This window comes from Leucoraja erinacea, chromosome 1 (genome assembly GCF_028641065.1).
Source record: "Leucoraja erinacea ecotype New England chromosome 1, Leri_hhj_1, whole genome shotgun sequence".
In the NCBI taxonomy this organism is placed as follows: Eukaryota; Metazoa; Chordata; class Chondrichthyes; order Rajiformes; family Rajidae; genus Leucoraja; species Leucoraja erinaceus.
This window is the reverse complement of record NC_073377.1, coordinates 88,325,026-88,345,783: the sequence shown is the minus strand read 5'-3', so window position 1 is coordinate 88,345,783 and position 20,758 is coordinate 88,325,026.

The window sequence follows — 20,758 nt, the reverse complement described above, 5'->3', positions numbered from 1 at the left end:
AGCTTTCAAATTATGAAAATCAGAACTTACACTTGGCTTATAATGAACAATGCTGCCAATTAAAGTCTTACAGAAATTATTATATAACTTTTGCCTTTGGAGTGATTTAAAGATCAAAATAGTATATATATATTACTATAGTGAAGACATTGTCCTTTTCTCGTCAGAGACCCACAGCTCAGAAATGGGGCCCTTTGCCTCCCCCACCCTCCACATCCATACTGACCCTTTTGCTGTATTACCGCAATCACATTTGCACACATTAGGTTCATATCCTCCTATATCTGGCCTATTTTAAGTGCCTGTCTAAGGACATTTTAAAATCTTGTGAGTTCCAGATGTCAATTGCTCTGGAAATAAAAATCCCTTCAAATCCCCTCCTGTTGCTTCAAATCCCCTATGTTGTCTTGTTTTTGATACCCCTATCAAAGGAAAATGATTCTGATCATATACTATATATGTTCCTCTCATAATTTTATATCCATCAGTTAGGTCACCCCTTCACCTCCTTTGCTGCAGGGAAAACAAACATAGTCTATCCAATCTCTCCCCATAATTAAATCTTCCAATCCAGGCAATATCCTGATTAATTTCCTCAGCATGCTCCAGTACATCTTTGTTCCCGAATGCATCAACTTGGACTTTTTGGGATTGAATTCCATTTGCCAATGCTTGTCCAGCTTTCTGTCTGAGGCATATCCTACTGTAGATTTAGACAATCGTCTCGCTATCCTCAATACCATTAACATTTGTGCCATCTTTCATATCTTTCCTTTGTCAATTATGCCTGATCAAATTATGGATTGCTTTATTAAAGATATGAAACATATTTCAATACAATGTATTTTCCCATGAATCTCCCCTATAAAGAACAATTGTGTGTACAAAGCTTTGCAGAATACCTTGTAAAACATTCCACTGTGTTAACATCTTCTCAGATAATATTACAAGTTGACTTTACTTGCAATTGTTTTTTTATACTCTGAATCTTTTCATGAAGATATCCTAAATGTCATATGACATGCCAAAAATAACAAAATATTACAATTTTAGAGGATTTTTCCCATTTAATTACAAACTTACATTTTGACTCGCATTTAAAATAAACTGTTGAGATTCTGAAAAACGTTAATGAGCTGCATCTTTCTCTTTGCTCTACCTATGGCACTTGAATTTGATTGGAGTTATGAACAGAATGATTTTATTTGATTTGATTGGATAGCATGCAAAACAAAGCTTTTTACTCAGTACACATCACAAATATAAACCTAAAGCTAGACCTAAGAGAGTATTCATTCTTCAGGCTTAAACTATTTGCAGAGCCTGACACTGGCAAGTTGGCTTTGAGGTAATTTATTTGATTGGTTGATTGTAATTACAAACCAACATTTTAGTTTATTAGTTTATTGTCACGTGTACCGAGATACAATGAAAAGCTTTTGTTGCATGCGAACCCGTAAGCGGAAAGACAATACATGATTACAATTTGAGAGGGCGAAGGGTAAATCAGAGGTGAACAAAGGGGACTGTGGAGCCATGAGGGAGGAGCTGGCCAAAGTTGACTGGAAAGATACCCTAGTTACACCTCAAACATTTTTTTTGAGGTGTAACCAGGAAAATGGACAAGGGAGAGCCGGTAGATGTAGTGCACCTGAACTTTCAGAAAGCATTTGATAAGGTCCCAAATAGGAGATTAGTGTGTAAAATTAGAGCACATGGTATTGGGGGTAGGGTGCTGACATGGATAGAAAATTGGTTGGCAGACAGGAAACAAAGAGTAGGGATCAACGGGTCACTTTCAGAATGGCAGGCAGTGCCTAGTGGGGTACCTCAAGGCTCGGTACTGGGACTGCAGCTATGTACAATATGCATTAATGATTTAGATGAAGGGATTAAAAGTAATACAAGCAAATTTGCTGATGACACAAAGCTGGGTGGCAGTGTGAACTTTGAAGAGGATGCTATGAGGATGCAGGATGACTTGGACAGATTGGGTAAGTGGGCAGATGCATGGCAGATGCAGTTTAATGTGGATAAATGTGAGGTTATTCACTTTGGGGCCGAACGCACTATGGGAACTTCACTTGCCCCCCTGCAGGAACTATACATCAGGAGGTGCAACTCCAGAGCCAACAATATCATGAGAGACCCCTTCCACCCCTGCAATGGACTGTTCCAGCTGCTAGGTCAGGCAAACGCGTTGCCATGCGGTGAGAACGGAGAGGTTGAGAAGGGGTTTCTTCCCAGAGGCCATTCGGACTGTAAACACCTATCTCACCAGGGACTAACTCTACTGAACGTTTTTCCTTCCATTATTTATTATGTAAAAGAATATGTGTGTTATGATTGTGTTTATAGTTTGTTTGGTTGTTTGGCTTTTGCACAAATGTCCGTGAGCATTGCCACTTTCATTTCACTGCACATCTCGTATGTGTATGTGACAAATAAACTTGACTTGACTTGACTTGAAAACAGGAAGGCAGATTATTATCTAAATGGAGTCAACTTGGGAAAAAGGGAAGTATAACGGGATCTGGGGGGGTCCTTGTTCATCATTCACTGAAAGTAAGCATGCAGGTACAGCAGGCAGTGAAGAAAGCGAATGGCATGTTGGCCTCCATAACAAGAGGAGTTGAGTAGAGGAGCAAAGAGGTCCTTCTGCAGTTATACAGGGTCCTAGTGAGACCACATCTGGAGCATTATGTGCAGTTTTGGTCTGCAAATTTGAGGAATGACATTCTTGCTATTGAGAGAGTGCAGCGTAGGTTTACAAGGTCAATTCCCGGGATGGCCGGACTGTTATATGTTGCTAGAATGGAGTGGCTGCGCTTGTCTTCTCTGGAATTTAGGATGAGAGGGATCTTATTGTAACATATAATGCAAATGGCATGTTGGCCTTCATAACAAGAGGAGTTGAGTATAGGAGCAAAGTGGTCCTTCTGCAGTTGTACAGGGCCCTAGTGAGACCACATCTGGAGTATTGTGTGCAGTTTTGGTCTCCCAAATTCAGGAAGGACATTCATGCTATTGAGGGAGTGCAGCGTAGGTTCACCAGGTTAATTCCCGGGATGGGCGGGACTGTCATATGTTGAAAGAATGGACATGTATATTCTGGAATTTAGAAGGATGAGAGAATATCTTATTGAAACATATAAGATTATTAAGGGTTTGGACACGCTAGAGGCAGGTAACATGTGCCCGATGTTGGTGGAGTCCAGAACCAGGGGCCACAGTTTAAGAATAAGGGGTAAGCCATTTAGAACGGAGATGAGGGAAAGAGAGTTGTGAGCCTGTGGAATTCTCTGCCTCAGAGGGTGGTGGAGGCTGGTTCTCTGGATGCTTTTAAGAGAGAGCTAGACAGTGCTCCTAAAGATAGTGGAGTCAAGGGATATGGGGAGAAGGCAGGAACGGGTACTGATTGTGGATGATCAGCTATGGTCACATTGAATGGTGGTGCTGGCTGAAGCGGCCAAATGGCCAACTCCTGCACCTATTGTCTGCTGTCTAATTGAGCCATCCACAGTGTCATGGCTATTATAAACAAAAATGTTGGAGTAACTCAGCGGGTAAGGCAGCATCTCTGGAGAATTTGAATCTGAATATACTCAGGTTTGGAAGGGGGATTTTTCTTCAGACTCATTTTGGGAAGGGGGGAGCTGCAAGAGACGTGGGGGCAGGACAAAGTCTGGCAAGTGATGGGGGGATTCAGACGAAAGGGGGAGGTTGATTGGCAGATAGTTGGACAAAGGCCAGCAATGAAAAGACCATGTGAGAGATAAGGAGATATGGATGGAAGAAGCATTACCTGAAATGTGAAGGCAGAAGAAGGAATATAGGCGAAAGGGGAAGTTGTGGAGTGGACGGGAAAATGAAGAAATGGGTGTGCATTCAGGCAGGGCGGAGTGTAAGATGCTGTTTAGCGTGGGTAGCTTACACCCCAATGGTATGAACAATGAAATTCTGAATTTTAGTTTAGTAACCTACAAGTAGCTCCCTTTTTTTCCCACCCCCACCTTTTCCCCCTCTTCCCTGTGCCCACCTGGATACATACCTATACCTCCCCTTCCTCCCCCCCCCACACACCCTCACCAGTCTATTCAGTAAGTTACTTCAGCACTTTGTCATTTTTTGTGAACTAGCATTTGTGATTCATTGTGTCTATATTATTTGATCTGAAATCTTAAAATAATTCAAGAAACCAGTTTATAGGTCATGTTAAAAACATTAATCTAAGCAGTTTTTACAATATTTGACGGAGGTGTCTCCCTCCCAAAGCGTGGAAGAGTGGGGAAAACACGGATGAAAATACATGATTGCGAAGAATCTGTTCAGTTTGCATCATAAAATCTAACGTTATTTGGCATCTCAAACAGCACCCCGCATTGATACATGTGGGGTGAGTGCGTGCTTTGTACAGGGTCTCCCTGGAGTAATTTCTATTATACGGGTATTGCCTGCAAGGGAATCAGCTTTACTTCCGCAAATTGGCAAAACGAAGGCAGAGGGATGGGGGAAACGGTTAGATGGTCGAATCAAGGAGCTTAGTTCAAAAGATCGGGTAAGCCATCGGCTGGTGACAGACTGAGGTGGGAGGAAGGAGCACCTGTGTGAAACATGTGTGCATTAGGACCAAGGAATAAATACCAATGTTTGGACGTACCTGGCAGAGAGTCATGTGCCGGACTCCACTCACAGAGAAACCGGAACCAATTGAGTGCGTGACTGTATTTGGGGCATGCAATAAGTATTTGACCGCCCTCAGCAGTCATATTTTGATTAAGCTCCTCAACACAGCGGATAGCAATGTGAAAGCAGTTACAGACCCTTAAACAACCTGCAAACACGTCATAATGTTGAGACTGGTTAAAACCCCAAAGTTAAGTAAGGAAATCTAAACCCGCAAACAATGTTTCCGAACACCTTCCCCGTGCCTGAGATCTACATCCAGTCGAGTTCAAGTTCAGCAAATCAGCACAAAACGTCTGTTCCTGAATTGCCAACTTTTTCTAAACCGTCTCTATTTGGTGTGCAGAAAGAAACTGCAGATGTTTAAGAAGGAACTGCAGATGGTGGAAAATCGAAGGTAGAGTTTTTTGGACCCGCTGAGTTTCTCCAGCACTTTTGTCTACCAAGGAACTACAGATGCTGGTTTATACCGAAGATAACATATATCAAAAGACTAAAGTTTCTCCAGCATTTTTGATCAAAATACATAATCAGCTTGCAAAACGGTTTAATGGAAGATAAATAAAATAAACAATTTATATGCTGCTAATAGCGAAAAAATTGTAACACCTTTAAATCGAGATATCAGTGTTATTATTTTTTTAAGTATGTAACATTAAAAAAAAATCAATTTGAACAACGCGATTTTCTTTGGTTAAAGATATTGATATAAAATATCAACTTTATTGGTGATATTTTAGTCATTGGTTTCCTGGAACAAGTTGCAGCGGTTTGTTTCTTTATATTATTTATTTCTAAGCCTTTATTTCAAGAGAGTTTATTGTCATGTGTCCCTGATAGGAAAATTAAATTGTTGCTTGCTGCAGCATGACAGATTATTTAGGCATAAATACAGGTCAGATCAGATCCGTGTGACCATATACCATTGAATAATATATATATATACACAGATAAAGTGCAATAGGCTGTTATAGTTCATAGTTTGTTTGAAGTTGTGTTTAATAGTCTGATGGCTGTGGGGAAGCAGCTGTTCCTGAACCTGGGTGTTGCAGATTTCAGGCTCCTGTACCTTCTACCTGATGGCAGCGGAGAGATGAGTGTGTGGCCAGGATGGTGTGGGTCCTTGATGATGCTGGCAGCCTTTTTGAGGCAGCATCTGAGATAGATCACCTCGATGGTAGGGAGGTCAGAGCCGATGATGGACAGGGCAGTGTTTACAACCTTTTGCAGCCTTTTCCGCTCCTGGATGCTCGGGTTGCCGTACCAAGCCACGATGAATGAAGCTTTTGTATGTGTGTGTGTTTTTTGTCTGTCAGTTAAAATGGTGAATGAAATATTATTTGACTGCGACGTGCAATTCATTTTCATTTGTGGGAACAACATAGAATCAATTTGAATATTCATTTAATAATACATTATTCTGATATTTTCCATAATGTAAAAGGAGATAATTCAGTTCATTAGTCTATGATGGCTCTCAGACCATTCCCTCCGGGCAGCATTGTGGAGCAGCTCACAGAGATGCTGCCTCACAGTGCCAGAGACCTGGGTTCAATCCTGACCTTAAGTGCTGTCTGTGCGGAGTTTGCACGTTCTCCCTTCCTCCGACATCCCAAAGATGGGCAGGTTTGTAGGTTAATTGGCTTCTGTAAATTGCCACTAGTGTGTAGGGAGTGGATGCGAAAGTGGGATAAGATGGAACTAGTTTGAACAGGTCGACCTGGACTCGATGGGTCACATGGCCTGTTTCCATGCTGTATATTTTTCAATCATTCAAAGTGCCATTTTCCCACTCCTCTAGCCTTATTCAGTTTGTTGACACAATTTGAAGTATATACTAATTTCACAATTATATTTGGGAATACTCTACTCTAGAGATTGTGCCATAGTGTTTTTCTCTGGTTATTTAATGTAAAACAGGTCTACCTATCTCAGATTGGTAAAGCAATCTTCCGGTCAAGGAGCTCATCAATATGTCACGTTGAATTCACTCAGAATTACTTCTGTGAGAAACTGTAAGATGTGCGCTAGAGACGTCGCAGCGGCCTCTGCATCCGTCTGTCTTTTTATTATTTTTGTCTCGTTTGAATGTAGTTTTTATTAATTTTTTTTGTGTATGTGCGGGTACAGAGGAGAGTACAGAGGAGAGTACAGAGGAGATTTACTAGAATGTTGCCTGGGTTTCAGCAACTAAGTTACAGAGAAAGGTTGAACAAGTTAGGGCTTTATTCTTTGGAGCGCAGAAGGTTAAGGGGGGACTTGATAGAGGTTTTTAAAATGATGAGAGGGATAGACAGAGTTGATGGAAATTTTCCCACTGAGAGTAGGGAAGATTTGACAAGGGGACATGACATGACATTAAGGGACTGGTTTAGGGGGAAATGAGGGGGAACTTCTTTACTCAGAGAGTGGTAGCGGTGTGGAGAGCTTCCAGTGAAGTGGTGGAGGCAGGTTCGTTTTTATCATTTAAAAATAAATGGGATAGTTATATGGATGGGAAGGGATTGGAGGGTTATGGTCTGAGCGCAGGTATATGGGACTAGGGGAGATTATGTGTTCGGCACGGACTAGAAGGGTCGAGATGGCCTGTTTCCGTGCTGTAATTGTTATATGGTATATGGTTTCTTTCTATGTGTGTGGGTAGGTGTGTGGGGGGGCGGGGGGTGGGGGAAACTTTTGCTATCCCCTGCAAGGAGAACCCGACCTTTTCTCTGTCGGGTTCGTTTGACCGTGGACCTCAACCTGGGGTCGCAGAGCTGACCTACTCACCATCGCGGATAAATTGTATTGTATTGATATAAGGTCTGGTACACACCAGGAGCCCGCGGGTCCCTGCTGGGAACCGTTTTTTCGGGGCTTCCGCAACTTCACCCGCCCGAGTTTTGATACCTGGAGCGGGGTAAATCACCGCCCTACGCGGCTTGGAATGGCTATAGCGGTATCAAAAAATGACCCGGAGCGTGGCCTTGCACCAACGCGGCGTAAATCAGTAAAATTACCATCGCCCGCCGGGGGCTTTGACTTTGACTCTGACATGGGGAGGGATAAGTCTTTGCTCCAAAGCGAGGAGGAGATGCATGTGATGGATGTTTGTGTTAATTGTGTTGTGAAGTTCTTTCTGGTTAAAGAAACAACATTTCGTTTAACTGTTCAAATGACACATAAAAAATAAGTTACACAACCAGCATAATTATTAGGAAATCATTTGATTGTAAATTATAATTATAAGTATAGGTATAAAAAATGAAAAGCAAACCCATGTAGAATGCAAACAGTGAATGGCTATGAATGATTTACCAGGTGTTAATCTAAACTGTATTTACTTTCATAGACTAGTTCAAAATAAAATGACATTCTATTCAACAATTAGTGGATTCGATCAGGAGTTTATTTTCAGCTAAAAGCAACTTATAATTATGAAATTAATAGAGAAATTTTAATAATTGTGCATGATAATATTGGGCAAACCTGCAGCTTGGTAGATAGTCAATGTACTTTGTGGTTTTCAAAACACACTTATGTTGTATCTGCCCTTACTGATTGTGACACCACTGTGATATCCAACTGATCTACATAAAACTATCCTATCCACTCTCACCATAGAGCTAAAGGAAGCAGCTGGTCTACAGTTTCCTTCTCAACAGCACTGGGTACCATAACAACCAGCATTGCCATCCCTACCTGAAGCAAGCAGCTGAACAAATACAATGCTGCACTGGCACAAAGAAGAGTTAAGTCGAACAGTTGCAAGACTTGGGTCTTACAGATTGCATATCTTGCTTTAGTTAAGCTTAGATATCTCCTCTGTTAGTTTGTTGGGCCCATTCCTTAACTGAGGATATTATAATGCACAAACAATCTGAGAAGTTAGTTTGCAATATATTCAATACACTCAAGCAGAAGAAGTTGCTAATGAATCACCATTTGGTAATTGTTTACAAATTACCATGAGAAAGAAACATTCAACCTCCTCACCAAAGATCCTATTTGCTCCTCATTGCTCATAATGGGAATGGTGTGGATCTGCCCTCCAGTGGCATGTATGGAGAAACACAATAACAGTTGGTTACCACTCATGTCACGACTGCTCGATGCCATTAGGTATTACCTGTCAAGTGAGGTAGGGTGAGTCTCTGAAAGCAGTGATCCTCATTATGTGTCAAAAGTAGAGTGCTGGTGCTGACTTAAGTATAAGAGAGATGATACAAATACAGGAAGTGGAACATCTAGATCTCCTGCAGCTTGCTAGGTGAACGAACAGTAATGCACAAATCATTTTGAAACATGGCTCTTGTTCAGGAGGATGCACAAGTGCATGACTCAAAAGGAGTTCAGAATACCAGAAAGTGACAACAAATGCTTGCATCAATTGTACTCCTGATATACAATTTTTGGGCCTGTCATTCCTTTGTTGCAAAATGAAGGAAAATTGGTGTTTCTCTGAGAATGAATAAATCATTCTATCTGGTTGAACAGCATCCACTTATATGAGGATTCCTGCTCTTTCTTTGTGTGTAATATTAATCTAGGAGTAACACTGCGGTTATTTGCAAACAGCCTTTTTGCTACAATGTCACTACATGAAATAGAATTGGCATGCTGTTATCACCCGATAACACAATGCTCAGAGTAGGCGAATCGAGGACCAGAGGACATAGGTTTAAGGTGAATGGGAAAAGATTTAAAAATAATTCAAGGGGTAACTTTTTCACACAAAAGGTGGTGGGTGCATGGAATAAGCTGCCAGTAAAGGTAGTTGAGGTGTGTTTAGTCTATGATACGATACGATAGAACTTTATTTATCACAGGAGGGAAATTAATCTGCCAACTCATAAAAACACAAAATACATGAAGCATGAAATTAAAGTGACGAGTGGAAAGGATTGGGGATGTGCAAAAATTGGGGAGGGGGGGAGGGGTCAGTCTCAGTCTATCCCACGACAGAAGAGGAGGGAGAGGAGTTGTACAGTTGCTGGGACATGTTGGCCGGTGTGCGCAGGTTGGGCCGAAGGGCCTGTTTCCAAGCTTTTTCACTCTATGACTATAAGATGCCTATCCTTTATGCCTCCGACGACCTCATCACTAGTTTCCCAGCATTGTCCTTCTCTGAAAAGAACTGATGCAAACTTTCTAATAAGTGGGGGAAGGGGTCTCCTAATTACACTGCATCAGTTCAAAATATGCTAAATCTCTGAACATATAAAAAAATTGGAAATTTATTCTTGACGTTGATTGCATTGATTAACGTTGATGTTAAATATATTTAATTCCCAGCAAGGCAGTAAACAGGTAATGAAATGAAGCGTACTGATATTTCAAATATGTTCATTATATAGCTGAAGTGACCATCTGCAGAAATTGTTGCAGGAAGTCTGCATAAGACGCATACCTATTGAGGTATATAATACTTATACTACTACTACAATAATACTTATTGAGTCCACTGAGAAAATATTAAATATAGTTTCTCTTTGTTGTGAAATTAAAGAACTTTCTGCTCCAGTGAGAACACTAACTGGAAGCGCTTATTGATCTTAGTTAAAGTAAAAATGTAACATAGCTGATCGCTGTATTGTGTCCTTATTATGCCTGTTTGTGGGACTGCAGTGGAGCAGAGCATTCTGACTATTTCTGACCTATTGAACATAAAAAGACAAAATAGTTTTTATTGTTCTCTAGCAGGCTGGCTCCCTATCTACTAATGACAACTTTGTTGCTTAAAATCAATACATGCAGGAAAGAAATACCCCCACATGAGAAAATTAGAACCCATCAGTAGCTCTATTTAAACTACAGTCTCTTTACCTCCTATGGTAACTATGTGAGAGCACGGATGTCACCAATACAGGCCAGTCAGCACAGCAAGTAATGCTTTCAGAAATGTCAACCCAAACCTAATGCTTATTTAAACCAAGGATATAAACATTCATTATCAGTAAACTGATAAGGCTTTGGATTTCTTTTTTTTTTTTTTTGCATTTCCTTGTACGATATTGTATTGGTAAACACCATAAGCTATAACTTTTACTCTAGCTTATCCAAACCTTTTATGGGATCTTGTCAAGTCACAGAATTCCAGAGAATGAAATCCCTTGGCTAGTCCTAATCTGCACTTGCCCCATCAACAGCAGAGGCATAATCAACTGTTCTATTTGTGTACAAGGAATATCTTAAAAATCAGAGATTTGCAAATACAACCTATTGTAGTATAACATTAATATCTGCTGATTGTGATCCTAATGCTTATGGCCAAATTGTGAGCCATTGCCTGATGCTGACCCCATTATTGTTTGTGGTGTCAACAAAATTGCAAAATGGCAGGAAGATGTACCTTTGGCATTCACAGAATGCTCACAGAAATGAACTTTTGAAATGAATGATTAAAGTTAATTGATTGTAAATATATTGGCTTTCCTCTGGATATTATGGCCTAGAAATTGTTGTTCATCCTGGTTTATTACAGGCTCTTCGCCCAGCATGACAACAACCATTTCAGTTGCAATCTTACTGCTGAAAGCCACTGGTGTTAATGAGACAATGATGCATATTTTCCATGGCTTGGTGTTGAATGTTGAACATGGCGAATGGAAGCAAGGCAAGAGGACCTCGAGGCGAGACAAAGGCCAGACTGTTATTTGGTTTGTACAGTGGGGAAATAATGGAAATAAGTGGAGCTTAACAAAGAACGAGGGGCAGTAAGACAGTGACAAGGCTGGGTATGAGAGGGTAATAGTAATCGTTGACTGCCAAAGGGGTCTTACTGGTGTCTGGCAGGATTGTTGTGCTCGCTGGCATGAGATCAATCACATGAAGGATGGTAGAGTGGAAATCAGTAAATTAATGAGGGAGTTGGGAGTGAGATTTTGGGCCGACTGGGGTTCAGGGTTTATGAATGGGGATGGAGGAGTTAATACACCCCAAGAACTGGGGAATTGAATGGTGGGTATCGGTGAAAACCACTGTATAGATGAGAAAATGTCACACATTTTTCATGGCATGTTGTTGAACATTGAATGGAATGGTGAATAACTGAGTATATCTCAGCCCAGAAAAGGCTTATTAAAATCTGGTTGGTCAAGTAGTGATCAATGGCATAAATTTCACATATTTTGATGCACATCTGATGTAGAAATCACATTCAATGCACAAGGGTGATTCATGGGTGTAAGCAGTGCCTGGCTGAATTTCTGACAAGGGTGCACTTTGACCAGGAAATGAGAACAGTCATTTGTACAGTGTGCAGGACACACACACACACACACCAATTATGTAGCACTGCCAACAACAATGCAATCTATTCAATCGTTTCGGTCTTTATGTGATAAAGAGTTATCAAAAATAACGGAATAATCTGAGTATATTTTAGTACTTTCAATTTGACTGGTTCCACATATCTGCTGGCACTGTTCACATGCATTGTTAGAAAATGTGTCAATTAGAATGACACAATGAAAGAAGAAAAACACCATGTGAAATTGTTTGTCTCATTTTTTATGAAAAATTAGGAATATACTATCCTACCTATCCTCCAAGCAATGTCCATTAAGCCAATGCTTTTGGATCTGTTCCCCATTCTCTCCTCTGGACAGCCTTTGAGTTCTTCCATGTGCCAAAGACCATTACAAACCTGGTCAGAAACTACTTCCAAGACTTGCAATTCTGTATTACAACAACAGAATACACAACATCATGGCAATCACTGGAAGTGGGAATAATGGGAGGTTGCACCATCTCCCCGCTAGCCTTCACCATTGCGATGGAAATGATCATCCGAGCTTCCAAGTGGGTCGTAGGAGGAGAGCGGCTGCAGTCTGGGCAGCGGCTACCTCCCATTTGCGCCAACATGGATGACATGACCACACTGACCTCAACCATTGCATGCACCAAGCGCCTGCTGGAAAAGCTTCATGCGAACATAACATGGGCCCGGATGAAGTTGAAACCCAGCAAATCCAGGAGCATATCCATCATCAGAGGAAAAATCATAGAGAAGCGATTCCACATTGATGGAAGACCCATTCTGATGGTGTCAGAGCTGCCAGTCAAGAGTTTATGACGGTGGTACAATGCAAGCCTCAAAGACACAGACCAGTGTGACCAACTGAGGGAATAAAACATCAAAGGCCTTGCTAGCATAGACAAGACCTCACTTCCTGGTAAGCTGAAACTGTGGTGCCTGCAGTTTGGATTGCTCCCCCGTCTGATGTGGCCTCTGACAATCTACGAGGTCCCCATCACCAAAGTCGAGTAGCTGGAGAGGACAGTTGGTTCATACATCAAGAAGTGGCTTGGACTCCCGCGTTGCGTCAGCAATATTGGCTTGTATGGACACAGCGCTCTGGAACTGCCTGTCTCTAGACTCACAGAAGGATACAAATGCACCAAAGTGAGGCTGGACATGACCCTGACCACGTCTCAAGATGAGCGGTACGAGCGGCTGCTCCCAGACTGGCAACTGGGAGGAAGTGGACCCCATCGTAGGCTGTACAGCAAGGAAAATCTGCTGTCAGGCATGGAGACATTGCAGGACAGGTGCAGCAGGGAAGAGGAGGGATTGGAATTGGGACAAGTCAACCCACATGGCACAAGGCAACATCCACCCTGAGAAGAAAGCTGGTAATTGCTGAGGCCCGTCAGCAAGAGGAGGCAGAGAGATGCGCAAAGGCAGTCTCACAGTCCAAACAGGACCAGTGGACTGCCTGGGAAAACCTGGAGCATCGTAAGCATACCTAGAAGGATCTGTGGGAGATGGAAGGAAGCCGTCTTTGCTTCATCATCAGAGCCACCTACAAAGTTCTTCTCCCAAGAACCTAAACCAGTGGTTTGGAGAGGATCCATCATGTTCTCTCTGCCAAACCCCAGCAACATTAAGGCACATTGTCACTGGCTGCAAAACCAGTCTTTCACAAGGCCGCTACACCTGGAGGCACAATCAGGTCCTGCGACAACTGGCGATTACCTTGGAAGGAAGGAGAACTACCACCAATGCCCTCCCTCTCCCAATGCCTGGTTTCTCGAACGCCACCTCTTTTGTAAAGGCAGGACAACTTCCAGAGAAGCCACTTGCAAGAAAGGAACCGACCCTCCTGGACACTGCCCGGGACTGGAAAATGCAGGCTGATCTAACACCAGAAGCTCATCTTTCCACCAGAGATCATCACAACTAATCTCAGGCCGGACCTGATCTTGTGATCAACCTCACAGAAGTCCTTGTACATCGTGGAGTTAACTGTGCCTTGGGAGGCTGCAGTTGGTGAAGCGCATGAACGCAAATGTGTAAAGTATTCAGACTTAGCAGCCGAGGCAGATCAACACGGCTGGCATAATCAGGTGGTCCCTGTAGAGGTTGGTTGTAGAGGGTTTGTAGCCATGTCAATAACCAGAGTCCTGAACGGAATGTGAGTTCGAGGACAGGCTTCCAGGTCAGGTCGCTGTCAGAGGCTGGCGAGCGAAGCAGCAAATGGCTGTGGCTGAAGAGGAAGGACTCCAACTGGGCTGCAAAATGACCAGCAAGAGGGGTAAAACGGAGGGGGGCGCACCTGGGATGCCAGGTGTTGCTGTTGAGCCCACTGGAGGTATCGTGGGCCTATCAACGAAACACCAAGGAAGGAGGGTGCCCACCTATGACCCCAATGAAGTTTTTACCCCTACCCCCACTCAAGATAGTAGGAAGGTGCCAATTATAATAGGGATTGTAATATCAAGTCCTATAAGCCCAACCGAAGGAGACACACACAATGGTAGGCAAACTTTCCAAGAAATAGAAACTTAGAATTTCCCTGACTATAAACAAAAAAGATAAAGAATCAATTCTGATTTTATAATTCGTATTATTATTCAACAACTATCTATTTAGAATGTGATATTTTATGTCCCAATACACTGCAACTAAAGCTTCACCAGAAAGTTTGGTCCAGAAAGATAGTCCAGAATTATAATTTGGGACCAACCTCCTAATTATAAAATGTTTTAAAATGTAGGATTAGTTGGTCGTTCTGAAATATTACTTATTATAGAAGGTAAATGCCTCCAAGTATCGCACACATTTATGATCACTGTTTACATTAAATCATTTAAATGTAAATTATTCTATATCTCTACATTTTACATCTTGATATCTTCTGGTCAGTTGTTGTTTGCTGCCGAAATAAAATACAATTACATCAACAGGCAAAATGTCTCAAAATCACGTTTCATTTTCTTTGAACACTGCGCTTCGTACCAATGATGATTTAAGAGTTGTATATAAGATATTTAGTTCAGAAAACATCCTTTAACTATCTTAAAAATAAAACGATTTGCACTTTTATAGTGATTGCTTGGAATAAAGACAATTCTGTATTTAAATGCAGACAAGCAGATGATCCATGTTAGCTACTGGAGTAAATTGTAGAAACAAGGAATTGCAGATGCTGGATTAGGAAAAAAGACACAAAGTGCTGGTGCAACTCAGCAGGTCTGGAGAACATGGATAGGAGACGTTTCAGGTCGGGCCCCTTCTTCAGTCTGAAGACTGATGAATTCACAAAAGTAAATTAGTACACTAAAGGCCTGATGTTGTCCTATTAATGGTAATAGTTTAGACATGATTGTAACACGGATAATAAAAACTGTGATTAATTTTGTTCAATCACTTTTCTGCTACTCCAAGAATACATTTTCAACAAAGTTTCACCTCCATTCACCATAGGGTTTCACCCTCATAGATGTGATGGCTTAATAATAATTTCCGTTTCAGAAGTATTTATTTTGAAACATTGCTTAATTACAGCAATTCATTTAATCAAAAAATTTACAGAATGTTAGTAAACACTGGAAATCTTGCAGATATTTGCCTCAATCAGCCTCACAAATGATTTAAGGAGAAGAAATAGTGCAAGGATAATGGACCAGAATTTACTGGGGATTCCAATAGCCTTGCTGTCATTTAGCCCTGAAAATACCAAAGGTTGAGCAGGTTTTGTAGGATGCTCTCAGGGTGGGATTTTCAAGGCCTAAGATAATGTCTGAATGGACACAACAAGTCCCCATGCTCCCCCCATGCTCGTGTGGAAGTGAGCTTGCAACTGGATTGAGCGTGAAGAGGGGTAGGTAATATGATGTGAAATTTAGATGTGAAGAGATGCCACTGTGGAGATATCAGGGATGGAGGGTATTGACTGTGGAGGCAATCAAGTGGTGGGGGCTATTGTGAGGAGTGCTGGGGAGATCAAGTTGAAATCAGTCATGATGATCAGGGGCTGGCTGAAGAGAAAATAGGGTAGAGGTTGGGGGACATAGCTGGAGGCCTTGACAATATCAGTAGCCAGTGGATTGGGAGGATACCTACCTGAAGAAAGATGGATGCCCTCAGGATCCCCTTTCAATGGCTGTACGGTAAGGTTGGATTCTTCTGACAACTCCATAGCGGGCATAAACTGGGTAAGACTATATTGGAGTGTAGAGCTCAAGCTATATGCAGGCATTGTCTACCCAATGAAGTCCAATGAAAGTAATGTCAAAGCAAACATTACATAAAAACAGACCGTAGACACAAGGAACTGAAGATGCTGGAATCTTGAACATTCCCTGCCACAGAGGGCAATGGAGACCAAATCACTGGATGGATTTAAGAGAGAGTTAGATAGAGCTCTAGGGGCTAGTGGAATCAAGGGATATGGGGAGAAGGCAGGCATGGGTTATTGATTGGGGATGATCAGCCATGATCACAATGAATGGCGGTGCTGGCTCGAAGAGCCGAATGGCATCCTCCTGCACCTATTTTCTATGTTTCTATGTTTCTATGTAAAAATTACAAAGTGCTGGAGCAACATAGCAGGTCAGGCAGCATCTCTGGAGAAGATGAATAGGCGGTTACAAAAAGCATGCTACATTTATACCTTTAGGCCAATAACTTCCACAAGAAGAAGATTTACATTTTCTTAAATAATAAATTAATTGTATTATAACATTGTTTCCTAAAGTGCATTCTAACTAAATGGAATTGCTAATTATTAATGCAAATACTATTTTGTGGGTAACAGATTTTGGAATCATACTTGCATCCATCTATAAATATATATCATATGTAATTATTGCTGCATCATGAAAACTTGGGAATTTTTAGCAATTTACCTCATATCTCATACATTTTATGCTTAAGCCAACTGCTGGAAATGTTAACAGTTTTGAGTAGCAAACTTTTTTGTTATACTTCCCAAATAGCAATAGCCCTCACTATAGCTAAATGACTAAATGTTTTTGAATGTAACATTGAGCCTCTATATTTTAGCTGGGAGATTGGTGGAATCTAGCAAGGATATGCTAGATATATTGAGTCTGCATGTATTTTCACTTTGCAAATTATACTAGGTTGTGGTGGAGAAGTTAGGGACCTCCAGCACTACGTGTTCTGGATTTTAGACTTGATTGGAACCAGTGCAGCAACTATAGAGCAGAGCAAAGCCACGTAGACTCACTTTTGGTTTGATAGGCCAATCAAAATTCAAGACATCTCCACCACCTTGATGCCTTTTCTATTGGAGAACTTCAGGTTAAACCCTCCACTGCAGAGTATGGTGTCACATCTTTGTTTGTGTAAGAAGGCTAAGGTAGAAGGTCAAGGATCAGGTGATGGTTGGAAAGAGTGCAGGAGGATCCGCAACTCATAGATCTACCCCTAGTCCATTTTGGAAGATTTAATTACAAAATTAAACAAGAATTAGTGAGGATATTAATAGCTTCAATTTTCCCTCCAACTCATGCACCTTTCTGATAAATAAATTATTTGCCATTGCTTTCTCATCACTGGGTCAAAGTCCTTGAACTCTATGTTCAACAATGCTGTCCTTTGCTACACACTCAAAAGTGGCCCAAGAATTGACTACTTAAGACAAATAGGAATGGGCAATAATACTGCATTTGCCAATGGCTAATGTTCTGCTAATGTACAAAAAGAAAATTGAATGCATGAAAGAAAAAATGTAAAGATGTGTAACACAAAGATGTACAAGGAACAAGGAACCGCAGATGCTGCTTTTAGGCAGCATATTGGCACAGTGTTAGAGGTGCTGCCTTAAAGCTCCAGAGAACCGTGTTTGATCTGTGGCATTTGTACATTCTTCCTTTGATTGCGTGGGTTTTCTCTGGGTGCTTTGGTTTCCTCCTACATTCCATAGACATGCACTTTGTAGGTTAATTGGCTTTTGTAAAAAAAATTGACCATAGTGTGTTGGATAGAACTAGTGTTCAGGTGATCGATGGAAGACTCGGTGGGCCAAAGGGCCTGTTTTCACACTGTAACTCTAAATCAAACTATGCTGAACTAGTGTAAAATAAATGTCGGCTTAAATTCACACTTTAATCAATTCAAGGAAACATAGTGAAATGAATGAGATTAGCAATATACTACGCTGTTAAAGGACTTGACTGACAATTTTAACAAAAGTTTAATATTAGAATATCAACGTTTGAATAACATGTAGTGGCAGATTATTATATCATACAAGGAATTTCTTCCTCTAGCCACTATGTTGAAGACAAAGGGGGTAAGGAGATAGTCTCGTTTACGCATGGGAGCTCTCCACGAGATTCAAAGCCATCCAAAGATAAATCTTCAAAACACAGTCTCTTGATTAATAGTTTCTTTATTGTCCTAGTAAAAACAGTGAAATATTCATCCAAATATTCAGTCTTGTTTAAGTACATTTTAATCTTACTCGTAGTCAAACTCGTGCATGGTCAAACTCCGGCATGGTCAAAATCCGGCATGGTCCAAAGCTCCGGCATGGTCAAAATCCGTCATGGTCCAAAGCTCCGACATGGTCGAAAGCTATGCCATCCCCCCCATGTTTCTTCGACTAAACTAAAAACTACAAGCTTCAGCGCAAGAATCCCAACAGCAAACATGCCACTGACTACATAATAAATCCCACCCACATAATTACACGCAGACAAAACTTAAAGGCAAATGGCCATAATTTATATTGAGTTAAGCCAAATGGCACTACATACCGGCCCCTAATTGTTCTGAGTGTATAACGAGGCAATTACTAATAGTCTTCAAAAAAGTAGCTATGAAGGCTAAACATACATGAAAAACAATAAATAGCATAAATAACATATCCACATTTAGTCTTCTTCAGCAATTCTTCCATCTTCACCTTCGCCTTCTAGAAGCAAGCATAACTTGGTTATTGGTATTATTAAAACATTGTTCTGGCAGTGTAAATGGTGCAAGAAATCCCAAAGAGTCGTAAACGGAACCAATCACGGATAGGATACCCCTTCTAGTACATGGTCGCTCTTGAATCGAGATTCTGAACTTGAACACATCTGTTTCAATGCACCAGTGCAGTCCCAATGCTCTTTCGATTGGCAAATTGTCTTTGTCCAAATCCAACTCCCTGGTCTCTTTGGCTCTATCATCTGGTGGAATGCTTTCCAATGCAACACGACTGCTGCTGATCCACTTGGAAAGCGTGAATCCTCCCTTATTGCAGAGGGAAGTCAGATGTTTTACCATTTGAATTGTTTCCTGCTCAGTAGACATGAATTTTAAGCAATCATCCACATAGAAATTATTCTTCACAGTAGATATCACTTCATCTGTAAAGCGAACTTTATTGTCCTCTGCGGTCTTCTTTAATGCAAAGTTCGCACAACTTGGTGATGACATCGCTCTAAAGAGATGTGCCTTCATCTTGTTGTGCATCCCTTCAGGCCACCATAAGAATCGCAAGTAGTCAATGTGTTTTTCTGATACTTTGACGATGAAACATCGCTTTAATATCATCCATCAAAGTTCTTGTCTGAATTTAATGAGAACTTCAATGAGTGAGTTGGTAAGGGCTGGACCTTGTATTAGTTGACAGTTAAGTGATGTTCCGTTGAAGACTGCAGCACAGTCAAAGACACCCTCAAGGTCCATTTTATCGAGTGATACACCCCATGGTGCGGAATGTACCAAAGCTCTCCATCACTTCGATTCAGTTGGTTTGTTGGTACCATTTCGGCATAATCATTGTCAATCATATCCTTTAGGAAAGACGTATATTCCTCATGAAATTTCGTATTCTTGCCAAACTTGCGTTTCAGATTCTGGGTGCGTTGCTCTGCTATACGACGATTATTCGGCAGACTAAAGGGGCTGTCAGACTGTGGCGAACTAATTGGCGAGTTTCAAAGAGTTTGCCCGCAGCATGGTCACGAGGTCCAAGGAGGTCTTTGTAATTCTCCTTCATGCTCGAGAGTAGTCCCCGTATACTCGAAGCCTCAGCTAGGTCGCGGCATATTTTTCAACATGCTGAAAAATGCCCGCGAGTTAAAAAAGGTTGCCATGGAAAAAAAATCAATATTTTTATTGCTTGTAGGTTTAGTCGAAGTAGGTTGTAGTGTGTTGGCATGTTATTCGTATGTAAATGAGGGTAGTCGAAGGTAATCAAAGGTAGCCAAAGGTAATCGTAGATAGTCTTCAACATAGTCAAAGGGAGGTCGGAGGACATCTAAGGAGGTCGTCTTCACTCTCTACTATTCGGAATCCAATTTTCCCGAAGCTAGTCAAAGCTAGTCTTCAACATAGTTGAAGGAGATCTTCTACATAGTCGAAGGAGGTCTTCAACATGACACTTTTTCAAACTCTCCTAAACTTTTCTAAACTCGCCAATTAGATCGCCGCAGTGGGACAGCCCAAACCCACTTTCTTGTTTGAAAGGTAAGTCCAGACAATAGTGTCCGCCTATCATCTTTACTGAGTAGTTCATAATATCCAAGAACTTTAACTCTTCCCTGGACATTTCTTCAGATTCCTTACTGGTATTTTCATTGAAGTCATGATTGTATTGCTTGATCAATAGCTTTTCGAATTCACCAGTAGATAATTAATTAACAGCAGCAGCAGGGTAGTTCTTCTGGTTCCCGCTTTCGTTGTTCCTTCTCAAGGAGCCATAGATAACCCATCCTAGTAGAGTTTTCACAGCAAACGGCCCATCACCTTGGCTCCTCACAATCTGTATAGGTTCCAATGCCTTCAAAGCATTCGTTCCGATAAATAGGTCAATACCAGAATTTATTTTAGATATCTTGGCATCCTTCA